Source organism: Copadichromis virginalis, linkage group LG3 (genome assembly GCF_057382275.1).
Source record: "Copadichromis virginalis isolate Kocher_CV1m ecotype Utaka linkage group LG3, C_Virginalis_male_GT1.1, whole genome shotgun sequence".
NCBI lineage: Eukaryota > Metazoa > Chordata > Actinopteri > Cichliformes > Cichlidae > Copadichromis > Copadichromis virginalis.
The window spans coordinates 51,547,033-51,560,858 of NC_140620.1; positions in this window are offsets into that span (position 1 = coordinate 51,547,033).

Genomic DNA, 13,826 nt, shown 5'->3' on the forward strand with positions numbered 1-13,826 from the left:
GGACAAAAACACACTGCAACCTAAAACATGAAAGCCTTAGCCTACGTGTACGAGTTTGGACCTGGAAACAAATATGAAGCTGAAAAAGTTGGGACACACCAAAGTCTTTAACATATATTATCAGGAGAGCAGCAAAAGCTTCGAGTGGTACATCTACAGGAAGTCCATGCTGACATGCATTATTGTGCAAAAGTCTTGAGCCACCCCTTATATCTTTATATTTTACTTCTGAGGAGCCAGACGTTACCTGGTTTTGAGTTCTCCAGGATTTCTGAAGGGCTTTCAAATTTTTTTGAAGCACTTTTTGATTGCTAAGCCACTTAACACTGACATGTGAATCCTTCAGGCATGAAAAAGGCAACTAACTCAAGTGATGAACTCATGTTGTGTCTCCCATGTGACAGGCAACTTATCAGTGAGCAAAATATAGATTATATCTTTATGCCCTTAAAGTGTGTTGGAAAAAATCAATCATTTGTAGCCATAGTTGGCCTTAAATTGATCAGGAGTGAGGTAGAACAGTGAGTGTCTACAGCCCTCTGTAAAAATGGTGGAGACTCTGTCATGGTTTGGGGATGCATTTCAGCCAGTGGTGTTAGAATTATGAATGCAGAATGTAAAGTCGGATTTTGATTCACAACGCAATAACGTTTGATTGGCAAAAGCTTCATTTTTCAGCTTGCCATCCATCCCAAAACACATTACCAGTGCAGTAAAAACAGATCTGGTTAGAGAAACACACAGTGGATCACAATCAGTCATGTATTGGCCTCCACAGAGCCTGTATATCAACATTACTGAAACAGTGTGGGATCATTTTGACACAGAACACAACAAAAGACAACTAACATCCAAAAAGAAGAGATTTGAATGTCCTTCAAGAAGCCTGGAGAACTATTCCTGAAAACTACTTTAAAAAATTACATGAAAGCTTATCTAAGAGAGTTCAGACTGTTTTGAAGAATAAAGGTGGTCATGCCAAATATTAAACTCTAAGCTCACTGGAAATACACAAACTATACTATATACCAACATATTTATGTTTGGACAAATTTCTTTAAATTGCTGAAGCAAAACATACAAATGGGCGTGGCTTAGGACCTTTGCACAGTACTGTATTTCACAAGCAGAGCAATCATTTGGGCCTGTTTGGACTAGGAAAAGACTAGAAAACACCAAACTGATCTAAATCCACTCAGAGTGCCCAAACCAACTTTTGAGGTCAGCCAGATCAGATGGTTGCTGACAGACTTCAGTCTGGGCCAAAGTTATGAACCATCTAACAGAATTGTTAAGTAGGGCCAACATTTTTTAATTTCCTCAACTCATTCTTTCAAAACTAAAAACTAGAAAAGTATGATCTCAATATAGATGCATCCCAGATATGATGATCAGGCTTTTCATAACTGGGAGAACATCTTATCTAGGTCATTATAAGCAGGTTATGATGTTTACACGCATCAAGTAAAAAAAAAAAAGTCTATCAAAACGAGTTATCCATGCAGAATTACAAGTACCTGAGCTGCAAATAAAAATCCTCAGAGTGTTGTTTGATGTCAGAACTTTTTTCTGCCATCTAATAATATAATTAAAACTTTTTGTGGTGACTGTTTAAATAATATCCCTGACATTCCTCATACGCCCAGAGTGTGCACATGTTCAACAGTCATTCTTATTATAATTCTTATCATACAGGACAGTCAAAGAGCACATATTCACTTTAACACAACTCACACGATGCGGTGACATTTGAACAAGATATTGTGAAGTCTTCACAATCACAGGCCGGTAACAGCCCTGGATTAACATCCATAAAGAGTACCATAGGCTGTTCCATGTTTTATTCACAACCCCTCTCTGTGCATTACCATACATATTTATAGATATAACTACATTTACATGTACACAGACATCCCTGGCCATATGTGTGCACACACACACACACACACACATACATAAAAAGACATGCATAGAAGTTCAGCATATCCCTGAGGGTTAAAGCTGTCATTTAAGTCCTTCACAGTGATTATGTGTGTATTCTATGGTGCACACACCATTGTGTGTGTGTGTCTGTGAGATTCAGATTGACTGATAGATGATAGCTGCAGGGCAGCTGGGCATTGAGTCATTTGCGGGTGTTGGGAGGTGCATGGTTGGAGGGGAAATCGGTGGAAAATTTCAGAGGAGGGAGGGCTGGAAGAGACGAAGTTAGGTAGAGGTAGACTGTCGGTCAGGCTGCCACTCATGCCTCATGGGAAACTGGTTCCACCGCTGCTTAAGGGCACAGCGATCAAGGCAGGAAACCAAAATAATGTGGGAAAGGAAAAGATCCAAGGCTGAAGGGGAAAGGGTAAAAGGTCGAATGTCATGGCACAGAAAAGAAACGAGAAACTGGGCATTGCTTTATTATGGGGAAGGTAGAGGTTGTGATAGATGAGCGGAAATCAAAGACACGCACATTAAGATGCAATCTCAAAATGGGGGAATTCTGTTAAACAGCGAGCAAAGTGAGAAGCAGGTGAGTAATGTCACAGGAATGATGAGGTGAGCATGTACGGGCAGAAGAAGAAGGCATATAAAAAAAGGGGGCAGAAAGCGTAAGAAGTGTTATATATCACCGAGGCTCTGCAATCAAATCAACAGGTGATGTCATGTGGTTGAGTGAAACCCAATCGCGCTGGGTTTAGGGTGACAAGGTTGAGATTGGTAGAGGGAATGTAACCGCAGCCTTACAAAAGAGAAAAAATCTGTTCTCTCCATTCTCATTATCCTATCATCTCCCCCTCTCTCCACTTTCTATCAAAGCTCCTCTGTCTGTCTCTCTGCCACTCTCCCGCGCCTCCTAAGCTGCTCTGCTATTCGCTCCGGCGAGGCTTAAGATGGAGGGATTTTGCCCTCTTCTTCCACATGTCAGTTCATTTCCAGCACAGAGTGCTATATGCAGAGCCTGCATCTATCAGCAAGGAGATATAAGCTGCTATGAAGGTCAAGGGTCAACTTGTGATATTACTATGCTGTTAATGGCCCACCATGTTAGAGGGCCTCTAATACCCCTGAAAATGACTGCTCAGACAGCCGAGTGTGAGAGAGAGAGAGAGAGTGTGTGTGTGTGTGTGTGTGTGTGTCACATCAGCAGGACAATGAGATCACCATGCACAGTCACATGACATCAACTAATAACGATGCTTTGACTCAAAAAGAAAAAACTTTTTGGGGAGTTCATCTGCATCCGGCAAATACACACCCACACTCTACCCCCGAGAGACACACACACTTTTGATCATTCATTTGCACACCAACCAGCCTCGGAATGATTTTGACCTTTAGTTTATAGCTCCGCTTTGGCCCCTTTCTTTCTCTAAAGACTGCAAATACAGTGAGGTTTTTTAAATAGAGAGGACAAAAGAGGGTATTTTATGGCCTTTATTCAAGGTGTGATCATGTGTTTGGGTAAAAACACAAACATGGCAATCCAGTGAGCAATCACCAAACCTACATCAGTTTTAGCTTTGCCCAGCGTGAAGTCAAAGACGTACACCGGGAGGCTTGTAACTCTAAAGCGTCCGCAGGTGCAGGCCTCATGCATTTATTTAAAGTGCATTTGAATTTTTAAACTGTTGAATTACACGGTGTTGTGATGGAGATGTGCGCATCCCGCTCATGTCTCTTCCCTCCTGATGCAATGAGCAATAAAAAGACTCACACGACCTCAGAATGGGATGCCATCCTCCTTCCGCGGTACATTCAACACACTGCAGGTTTAACCTAAACGCGCACGTTCTCTTTTCCTTGAGAGTGATGGTCCCAAAATTACTGGTTCCATGTGGACATTTAAACATCAATAATTCAGTGTCACACTCATTTTGAGACATAAAAGCCATTACCATAAACAATAAAGACCACAGCTGAGTGGAACAACAGCCTTTATTGGCCTCTGTGCACCATAATACGCTTTCTATGCAACACTATGTGCTGAAATGGAGGAGGGTGCAAGATGGATGGTACCAATCATCTCTGCTTTTGTCTCAGCTGATTGAAGTATTTATCAAATGTGAACGTTAATTGATGCTCTGACGTGGTAAACGTTAAGATTTCTGGATGCAGCGGTTTAAGATCTTTCTCGAGTGCAGTAATTTATGGGCGCATACTTTTTATTTTATAGTTTCAAGATGACATTGTTCAGCTAAGCTGTAACAGTTGTCACAAGGTCTATCTGACTGGGTGTGATTCATTTCTATTCCCTGAAGTGTCCTTGCATTGTCCTCCTTTCAATTGTAACTTCGCAAGTTATGTTTTTCCTTCTATTAAAGCTTATTGGAAAAAACAGAGGTCAAAAAACAAAACTATTCAGATCGTTCAAATGTGAGTCCACCATTTAAAATAGTTCTTAAGTAAAAGGAAAAAAATGTATTAGCAAGTTAATTATAGTTTGTTTGCTTATTAAAGAAGGCTTATGTCACAGCATTAAGTTATTGTTGAACAAAAATCTGAGGAACGTTTTAATTTTGCCAATCAAGGTGCAATCAGTCCTACATATAAGGATTGTTCATCTCACTAACAGCTGTCCAGCAAACACGAGTAGAAATAAGTAGTGTTATGACCCAGTGATGTGTTTGCTGGTGTTGTGCCTCCCACCGGAGGATGGTGGCGGTATTTTCCCTTTTTTCTCTCCTAGGAGGTGGACACCTGGGCGTGGCTGCTAGGTATCTGGGTGGAGTCTCTACACACCTTCCGACTGGATAATTGATGGACCACCTCCAGTACTTAACGTCCGGATGACAGTCACCTGGGAGTGCTGTTTGGAACCCCGTTGACTCGGTCACGGAGTTGGGTGTTGTGTCATTGTAGTGCAGGCTGGAGTATTCACGTGTACCTCTAGCCTTGCCATGTAAATAATTGTAAATAAGTTAACCAGTGGCGGTCACTTTTTTGTTCCTTTGCTGTATAACTTTCACTGTCGCAGCCTAGTAGGCGTGAGAAGCCGTTTTCTTTTGTTGAACAAGTTTTCTCCTGTTTTTCGTTAGATAGTTAGGTAAGTGACTTGTCTTTTGTTTTGGCTTCTTTTTATTTTGGTGTAGGGAAGACTAGGGATTGTTTTATAGGGAGTTTTGTTTATTGTTTTGGCATTGCTCACTGCTGATGAAAATAAATGGCTGCTTAAATACTTAAAAAAGGTGTCGTTGTTGGGGTTTGTGCGTGGGTGGGAAGTGAGTGGGGCAAACTATTTGTTACGTTTATTTACTTGCCGGGACCAGAACGTAACATATTGGGGGCTCGTCTCTTTTGTGTTCTTTTTGTGGCTTGTTTTCTTGGTTGGCGGTTTTTTCTTGTGTGGGGGGGTGTGTGTGTTAGGATGGAGTTTAAGTTGGAGGAATTCACTCTGAGCCCGTCTGCAGAGACGTTGGGTAGGTGTAAAAAGGCTGACCTCTTGCTTATTGCTGATTTCTTTGATGTGACTGTGCCGTTGACTGCGAAGAAGAAAGAGCTTAGGGAGCTCCTGTGTGTCCAGTTGACGGACAGGGGGTTGTTTGGTGAGCCGGGTCCTGCAGGGGGGGTTGAGCTGGGGGCTGTTGCTGGTGTTTCTGCCCCACTGAAAAATCTCCCTTTTCCACCTAGCCCTTCTGTGGAGGAGCTGCGGGTAACGCTGCGCATTAAGGAGGTGGAGCTAAAGAAACAGCAGTTGGAGGTGGACGCTATGCACTTGAGGATCAGGGCTCTGGAGGTGGAGAGGGGAGCCTCTGTGTCTGCCAGTCCTCCTGTACCTCGGTTAGCCCCGCAGTCACCATCCCCGCAGGTACCCTCCCCGGAGTCATCATCCCCGCAGTCGCCATCTCCGCAGCCACCGGCCTTGATGCCAGGTGGTGGCTTTGATGCGAGTAAACACATCAAAATGGTGCCGGCGTTTCGGGAAACTGAGGTGGATTCGTATTTCACAGTGTTTGAGCGTATCGCAGGTGCGCTGCACTGGCCAAAAGATGTGTGGTCTCTTCTACTCCAATGTAGATTGGTGGGGAAAGCTCAAGAGGTGTGCACCGCTCTTTCTCTGGAGGACAGTTTTGATTATGATATGGTGAAGGCTGCTGTCCTGCGTGCTTACGAGCTTGTGCCAGAGGCTTACAGGCAGAGATTTAGGAATGGGAAAAAATCCGCCAACCAGACCTATGTGGAGTTTGCCAGAGAAAAGAAATCTCTGTTTGATAAGTGGTGTCATGCTACAGAAGTAAAAACCTTGGAAGACCTGCGTGAGTTGGTGACGTTAGAAGAGTTTAAAAATCAACTACCAGACACTGTGGTAACCTACTTAAACGAACAGAAGGTTACGACTCTCGCCGCTGCTGCTATACGGGCTGATGAGTTTGTGTTGACACATAAAGTGGTGTTTTCGGCTCCTGCTCACAGTTTTCCGTCTTCCGGTGGCCCGCCCCGATGGTCTCCAAGGGGCACCCGCCGTGCCATCTCCTCATCCGTTGAGAACCGCGTGTGTTTTTTTTGCCATGAGCAGGGACACCTTATTGCGGTTTGCCCTGCTCTGAAGAGAAAAGAAATGACCAGGGAGGGTACATCTCCTTCCCCAATAAACCTTCTACAGACACACTCTCCTACTTGGGGGGAGGTGATGGCACCCGAAAATGATAAAGTAGATAAGGAGTTTAAGCCGTTTGTGTCAAACGGCTTTGTTTCCTTGATAGGAGAAGATCGGCGGACTCCTGTCAGTATTTTGCGAGACACTGGTGCGAAACAGTCGCTCATTCGTGAGGGGGTCTTACCGTTTTCGGCTCAATCCTGTTGTGGGGCGGATGTGTTAGCCTGGGGAGTTAGGATGTGTGTAATACGGGTTCCTTTACACTTGGTGCAGCTTTCGTCTCAGTTTTTGTCTGGTGAGGTTAAGCTTGGGGTGCGACCCCAGTTACCGGTTGCAGGTATTGACATCATCTTGGGAAACGATCTAGCTGGCGGCACAGTTTTTCCGTCGCCAGAAGTAGTCGATATACCACTTACAGATAACAGTGGTTTCGATCGTGCCACATCAAAAGCTGTTCAAACCGTCAGTGTAAAGACATTTAGGCAGAGGAGAGGTGCGAGTGGATCCCAGCAACAGCAGCAGCAGAATAGGAGGCAGCCCAAGGGGACGAGAAGAACAAATATTCAAACCACAAGGGTCGCTGAAGCCACCATGCAATCAGACCCAAGTAGATTCACTTTTCAGGACAGTCAGCAGCAAAATGCTGAAACCAGGCCACCTGCTAGAAAAAGACAAGGACCTCGACGGCATAGGGACCGCAGAAGAGGCCAGCTGATGGTGGCTAATGCTCCATCTCCCACCCTTAAATTTGACACAGACTTTGATTTTGATTCCTCCAACGCGCAATTCATTAAGGAGGCGCTTGAGAAGAAGTTACAGGAGGGGCTGAATCTAAAAGATGGGAATTCTGAGGGAAGGGAAAAGGAGGGGTTGCAGCTGAGTTCAGGGGAGGATCATTTTGGTCCAAAGTGCTACTATGACAAAGCAAAGTTTTTCTTTGACAACATCTCATCTGATAATGGGCTCAGACTGACGTGGGCAGAGGAGCGAAAGCGCAATCTGGAGACTTTTGGTGTCCCTGGGCGGTTCCTGAGGGGCCAAGGATTCAGAGGTGGACGCCAGTGTTTCGGGGGCGGGTGCAGTGCTCGTGCAGGAGGATGAATGGCATTGACCACCCAGTCTGTTTCTTTTCTAGAACATATCTAAAACAGCAACCAGCGCCTCATGCGTTGGTCCTTACTCCTACAGGATTTCAACATTGAGATCCGATATATAAGAGCTTAGAGAATGTTATGGCTGATGCCCTCTCTAGGTCGTAAATCAAACATCTTTGTGTGGGGTTGGATGTTTGATTTTTTTTGGGTGGGGGAAACTGTTATGACCCAGTGATGTGTTTGCTGGTGTTGTGCCTCCCACCGGAGGATGGTGGCGGTATTTTCCCTTTTTTCTCTCCTAGGAGGTGGACACCTGGGCGTGGCTGCTAGGTATCTGGGTGGAGTCTCTACACACCTTCCGACTGGATAATTGATGGACCACCTCCAGTACTTAACGTCCGGATGACAGTCACCTGGGAGTGCTGTTTGGAACCCCGTTGACTCGGTCACGGAGTTGGGTGTTGTGTCATTGTAGTGCAGGCTGGAGTATTCACGTGTACCTCTAGCCTTGCCATGTAAATAATTGTAAATAAGTTAACCAGTGGCGGTCACTTTTTTGTTCCTTTGCTGTATAACTTTCACTGTCGCAGCCTAGTAGGCGTGAGAAGCCGTTTTCTTTTGTTGAACAAGTTTTCTCCTGTTTTTCGTTAGATAGTTAGGTAAGTGACTTGTCTTTTGTTTTGGCTTCTTTTTATTTTGGTGTAGGGAAGACTAGGGATTGTTTTATAGGGAGTTTTGTTTATTGTTTTGGCATTGCTCACTGCTGATGAAAATAAATGGCTGCTTAAATACTTAAAAAAGGTGTCGTTGTTGGGGTTTGTGCGTGGGTGGGAAGTGAGTGGGGCAAACTATTTGTTACGTTTATTTACTTGCCGGGACCAGAACGTAACAGTAGGTTGCACAAATTAAAAAGCCCTTGCAGAACACGTGTCACCACCTGAGTGGTTGAAAAAGAGTGTTGTTGTCAACTTTCTCTATTTCAACCACTCGCCTGCTGTTTGAGACTCAGCCCACGTGCTGATTGGCTTTGCTAGAAAAATTGGGTTCATTTATAGATAGCACCAGTTGGCTGTATCCACCAATCACTTGCTGCTATTTCCGGTTATCCTTTCAATTGTAAATGACATCAGTCATACCAACTTTGAGCCAAGCAGTTCTGTTTTTGTCTTTCTTTTTTGATGGAGATGCATAAAATTTAATTTGGCACCACCAGTGCAAATGGCTAAAACCATGTAATCATGAGAAATAGGGACAAAATTCATTGTTCTCTTTATGCGAAAAATGTGTTCTATAGTTTCTTCTGAAAACTAAAAGTTACATGAACTGGGTAATTCAGACTACTGCATTGATACAAAGCCATTTTATATATGAACTCTGTCTGCAAATTGTCTGGATTGTCTGTGTCAGCTGCATTCTCATTATTAGAAGTACTCTAGTTGAGATGAAAGGTGGAGTAGACATTCAGCAGACATAACACACTCAGTCGCTAAATTATCCAGGCAATAGCCTGCAAGATGTACTAAGAAGCAGGGAGAAGAAGCAGGGAGAGTAAAGTACACTTAATGTCTGGTCCTGACTTAGATTTGATTCTGATATGATCAAACCATTGGTGGCTTGGGAGGTGGACCGGGTTGCTTACCAATTGGAAGGTTGGTGGTTTGATACCTGGTTCCTCCAGTTCACATTTCAAAATGTCCTTGGCCAAGATACCGAACCCCTGATACATCCATATGACTGTGAGCATGTGCATGATGGGTACAGGATGAAGTGCTGTGTGCATATGTGTGTAAATATGGTGTGTGATTAAAAAAAACTCTTTAACTTATAGTAGTGATGCTATATACACTGTAAGCACCAGGCTTTATGTATCTCTGTACCAGAGAGCAACACAAATTATAACAGAGACCTCTGGCAGCTTGGTTAAGAAGGATGATGAAATCTAACCTGTTGTTGACAAAAATGTATATTCTAACCAAAACTAGTACCGAAAATACTTTTGGTGGCTAAACCAACCAAACAGGATATAAAACAACACCAGAGGCTAAGTGTGATGTCATATGCGCTATTGACACCTTGCCTCAGGTGCCGTCAATAGCTCACACCATGGGGTGGAGCAAGGTCTCGCAGTGGTTTCGATGATGGTAAGTAGATCAGATGATCAGTAGAAGGTCAACAACCCTCACGACTTCAAATCGGAAACCCCCACTAGGCGTTAACCGGATTCTCTACCTTTTGTTTTGGACGAGAGTTGAAATGTGCTCACAAGCCTAAAGAAGTCCAGTTGCCTTTTTATTGCGTCACTCTTGAGAGTCTGCTGAACAATGACCTCCCCACCCTTCCGGCATCCGAATCTGGAATTGTACTAACCTGAAACACATTGCCTTGTACTTCCATTCACCAGGCCTCAACTGCATACATCGAATGAGGTGATAACTATCTACTGGAAGGAGGCCTCCTACTGTAAACGTCTAACAGCATGTAAAAGGGTTATGGATTTGATCCCCCATCTCTTGAATGGCAGGATTTATAATAGGCACTGTGGAGAAAAGGGATTCTTAAAAGCTTTCACGATCCTCAAGTTAACCTCTATCTTAGATCAAGGGTGGTCTCAACCTCCTTTAGGTTTCTACGGTTATCTGCTCTGTCATTGCCATTGACCTTGGCTGTCAGTCAGTCCATTTTCTTGCAGGCTTTGACTGGTTTTAAACAGATAGCTGATGTTATCTGATTTTGGTGTTCATTCTGTTCAGTCTCTGAGTTCTCCACAAATCATCAGTTTCCATCATCTGCTTCGAATATTGCTTTAAACCTCTTCTGCTTTCTTCTGTGGGGTGTGTGGAGAGTTCCTTTCTTTAGGATGCTTTCAATAAGCTTAGTTCCGGACATTCTTATATATGCAAAGATATAAAATGCAATCTAACATGTTCCTGTTTCGTTACGAGCCTAACAATAATTTGCACTGCAGATACACTTACCTTCCTGAGTAGTACATAAGCAAATCTTGACATCACCTACCAGGACATCACACAACTCTCCACAAAAAAAAAAGCAAATCCTTCAGAAAATGAGACCAATTGTAGTTTTTCTTCACCTTTAATAACCCTCATCCTCTTGCACTACCTGGTTTGATTTACAGTCGCCAAGGTAACCACTCCATTATAGGCCTAATAGCTTGCGCAGAACAATGCACATCATAATTTTGACAAATTTCTGTATGGCTTGCTGGAAAATCATTGTCATCGTAATTGCGATTACATGTGTGTACCACAGCATGAACACATACCTGGGCACCTGGTGTATATTTTTTAAATGGTCTGGCTCTGACAGCACAGACAAAGAGGGTAGAATAAGCACCATGCTGAAATCTGTTCTATGCAGCTTTTTTCTCAGACTCCCACTGTTTGGTGTTTTCTTTTTGAAGGCACTTAAATTTTTTTTTTTTTCCCCCTTAACAATTTCTTATTCAGACAGCAGGAGGCCGACACAGAGGCACGGGAGAAACATTCTGCACGGTCGGGACTCTACGAGCTAGCATGATACAGACCACTAAAATTCAAAAGGAGCAGCTACTTTGCAGCAGGATCATATTCCCGCTTTGTAGATGCGATGAGAGCAGCGCATGGACACGGAAACAAACCGGGAGGCTGCAGTCTTAGCTGAGCAGCGGCCTTTTGAATAATGAACGGTGTAATTTTCTATTTCTGTAATGCATTGTATCGGGCGTTCTAACAGATGAGAGCTCAGGTGGACAGAAGGCAGTAAAGAGCAGAAAGACTGTTGCCGGGTTTAGTGTGCTGTGGCCTCAGCTGTAATGAAGCAGGTGGATACAGAGGTAGAGGAGGGAGCTGTAATCTGAAAGGCTGTCTCCGTTATTACCCTACTGTCTTGTCATGAGGACACCACATACCGGGAAAAAGAGACAGAAAAAGGGCAGAAAAAGAGAGAGAACAAATTTAAATGTGTGAAGTAGAAAACCAGAGGGGGAGGAAGGGGAAGTAATCAGCCGCCTGGTCCCAATCATATTCTTCTCCTTTTCTTTTTAGCTGAAGCCCTGCTCCCAGCTCCGCATTTGGACACATTAAGTCGCCTAAATTATTTCATAAGCATCTCGGCCCTTACCACAAGTGAAGGAAGAATGCAAGGGAATGATGTACAAGGCACTGATTAGACCTAATTATGAATCCTGATTAAGGCTTTTAATTAGTCAAGCCAGCACTTCAGCTGGAGAGGGCGGTAGAGATGGAGAAGACAGCGAGAGAGAGAAGGGTGGAGGATGGGAGGGTTAGGGATTTTATGGAAAGCGGAGAAGCCTGCGAAGGGTACTGGGTGAGGTGCGAAGTGAGAAAAATGCAATAAAGCAAATGAGCTAGATGGAATATTGGCTTATTAATGTGACATTGAAAATGCTGAATATTAATTTGACATTTAACATTAAAAAGAAGAGAGTAGGCGACGCACAAGGGGAAGAATTTGAGATAGGAAGAACAAGAGTTTGACTTGGCTTGATCTAATCTGGGCACAAATATTTCAGGATAAGCCAGAACTTATTAGACACATAGTGGATTTTTGCGAGCGCATATTTTAAAATAGTTGACACTGACTTATGAAAAATACTGATACAAATCTTTTTCAATAATACTCTGCAAGTAATTACTGGACAAAGATGTGCAAGAGGTGACTCTGTTCCATGTCAGCCCAAAGTAGAGCTAAATATACTGTCATGGTACGCCTAATTGAAACATGTTTGGAAATTATAAATTAATATTTGCTAAAAACCAAGCTTCACAAAAAGGAAAGACCACTTTTTTTTTTGTTAGATTTTACATAAAAGGAGCCAGACATTCTTTTCAAAAGATACAACAGCTCTCCAGGCTTTCTGGATGGGGTTCAAAGTTTTCTTTGGACATACATTGCTTTGTCGAAGCACTGTTTTGTTAGTTAAGCCACTAAACACTCTCCTATGAATTATTTAAGCAGTTATTCAAACCTGTTTTGTCTATGCATAACAGGCAAAATCGTACTTTCTTACTAAAAGGGAGTTTCCATTTCTGTGGTTGAATCGGTTGAAACTCTGGCGGATGTCAGAAAACAATAACGCTGAGTGTCTAGGGCGATCTTTAAAGCACGGTGGCGGCTCTGTCACGGTCAGCCAGTCGTGTTGGCAATCTTGTCAAAATTGATGGAAATATGAACACAGAAAAGTACCGTCAGATTTTTATTCATCACGCACCACCATCTGATTGTCAACAGCTTCACTTGTCAGCCAACTCTAAACAATGCAGTGAAAGCATACCTGGATAGAAAAAGCAGTCATGGATTAGCCTCCGGGATAGGCTCCAGCGCCCCCAGCGACCCTGAAAAGGACAAGCGGAAGCGAATGGATGGAAGGATGAATTGGCCTCCCACAGAGCCTGGACCTGAACATTACTGAGGCAGTGTGGGATCATAAAGAAAGCTTACCTAAGAGAGTTCAGGCTCTGTCAAAGAATAAAGGTGGTCATAACAAATACTGACTTTCAAACTGCACCTATTTACAATTTTCCTTTCACAATATAAAAGTAAATGACAGGTGGCTCGAAACTTTTGCACAGCACTCCAGTTTATTCATCTGACAAAGAAGAAAAAAACAAATCATTTTACAGCAGCCGTTTTAAACCGTATACTCCAGATAAAGCTGATGGTTCACTCCTGATTTCTTGAAATCAGCACTTACCAGCTTTCAGCTGTGCCCTGTGGTCTTCATCAGTGGATTGTGTTGACGCAGTTGTTATGAAAGAAGTAATGTTTTGAAGCCAGTCTTTTCACCGTTACCATCATAGCTTTTTGAAACCAGAAATCACAAATGAAGGGCAGATCTGGCCGTGAAACAAAGTTATGTATTGTAGGGAATAACTTTTGCTTCCATTTCTGTAGTTCAATCTGTGAAAAATGCCAATGATAACAGTTTAACAGACATAAAATAATGTCTTGTCAGTCACATCCTAAAGCACAGCCTGCTGTTCCATCCTTCTCACCCCTAACAGAGACCATAATTTGCAAAATAAAAACCATGTTGTCAGGCTCAAAATTAAAGATGAAATCCATAAACCTGAGATCTTTTTGCAACTACACCATTCAACCCCTACTGGCCACTATAAAGAATTAGAGAC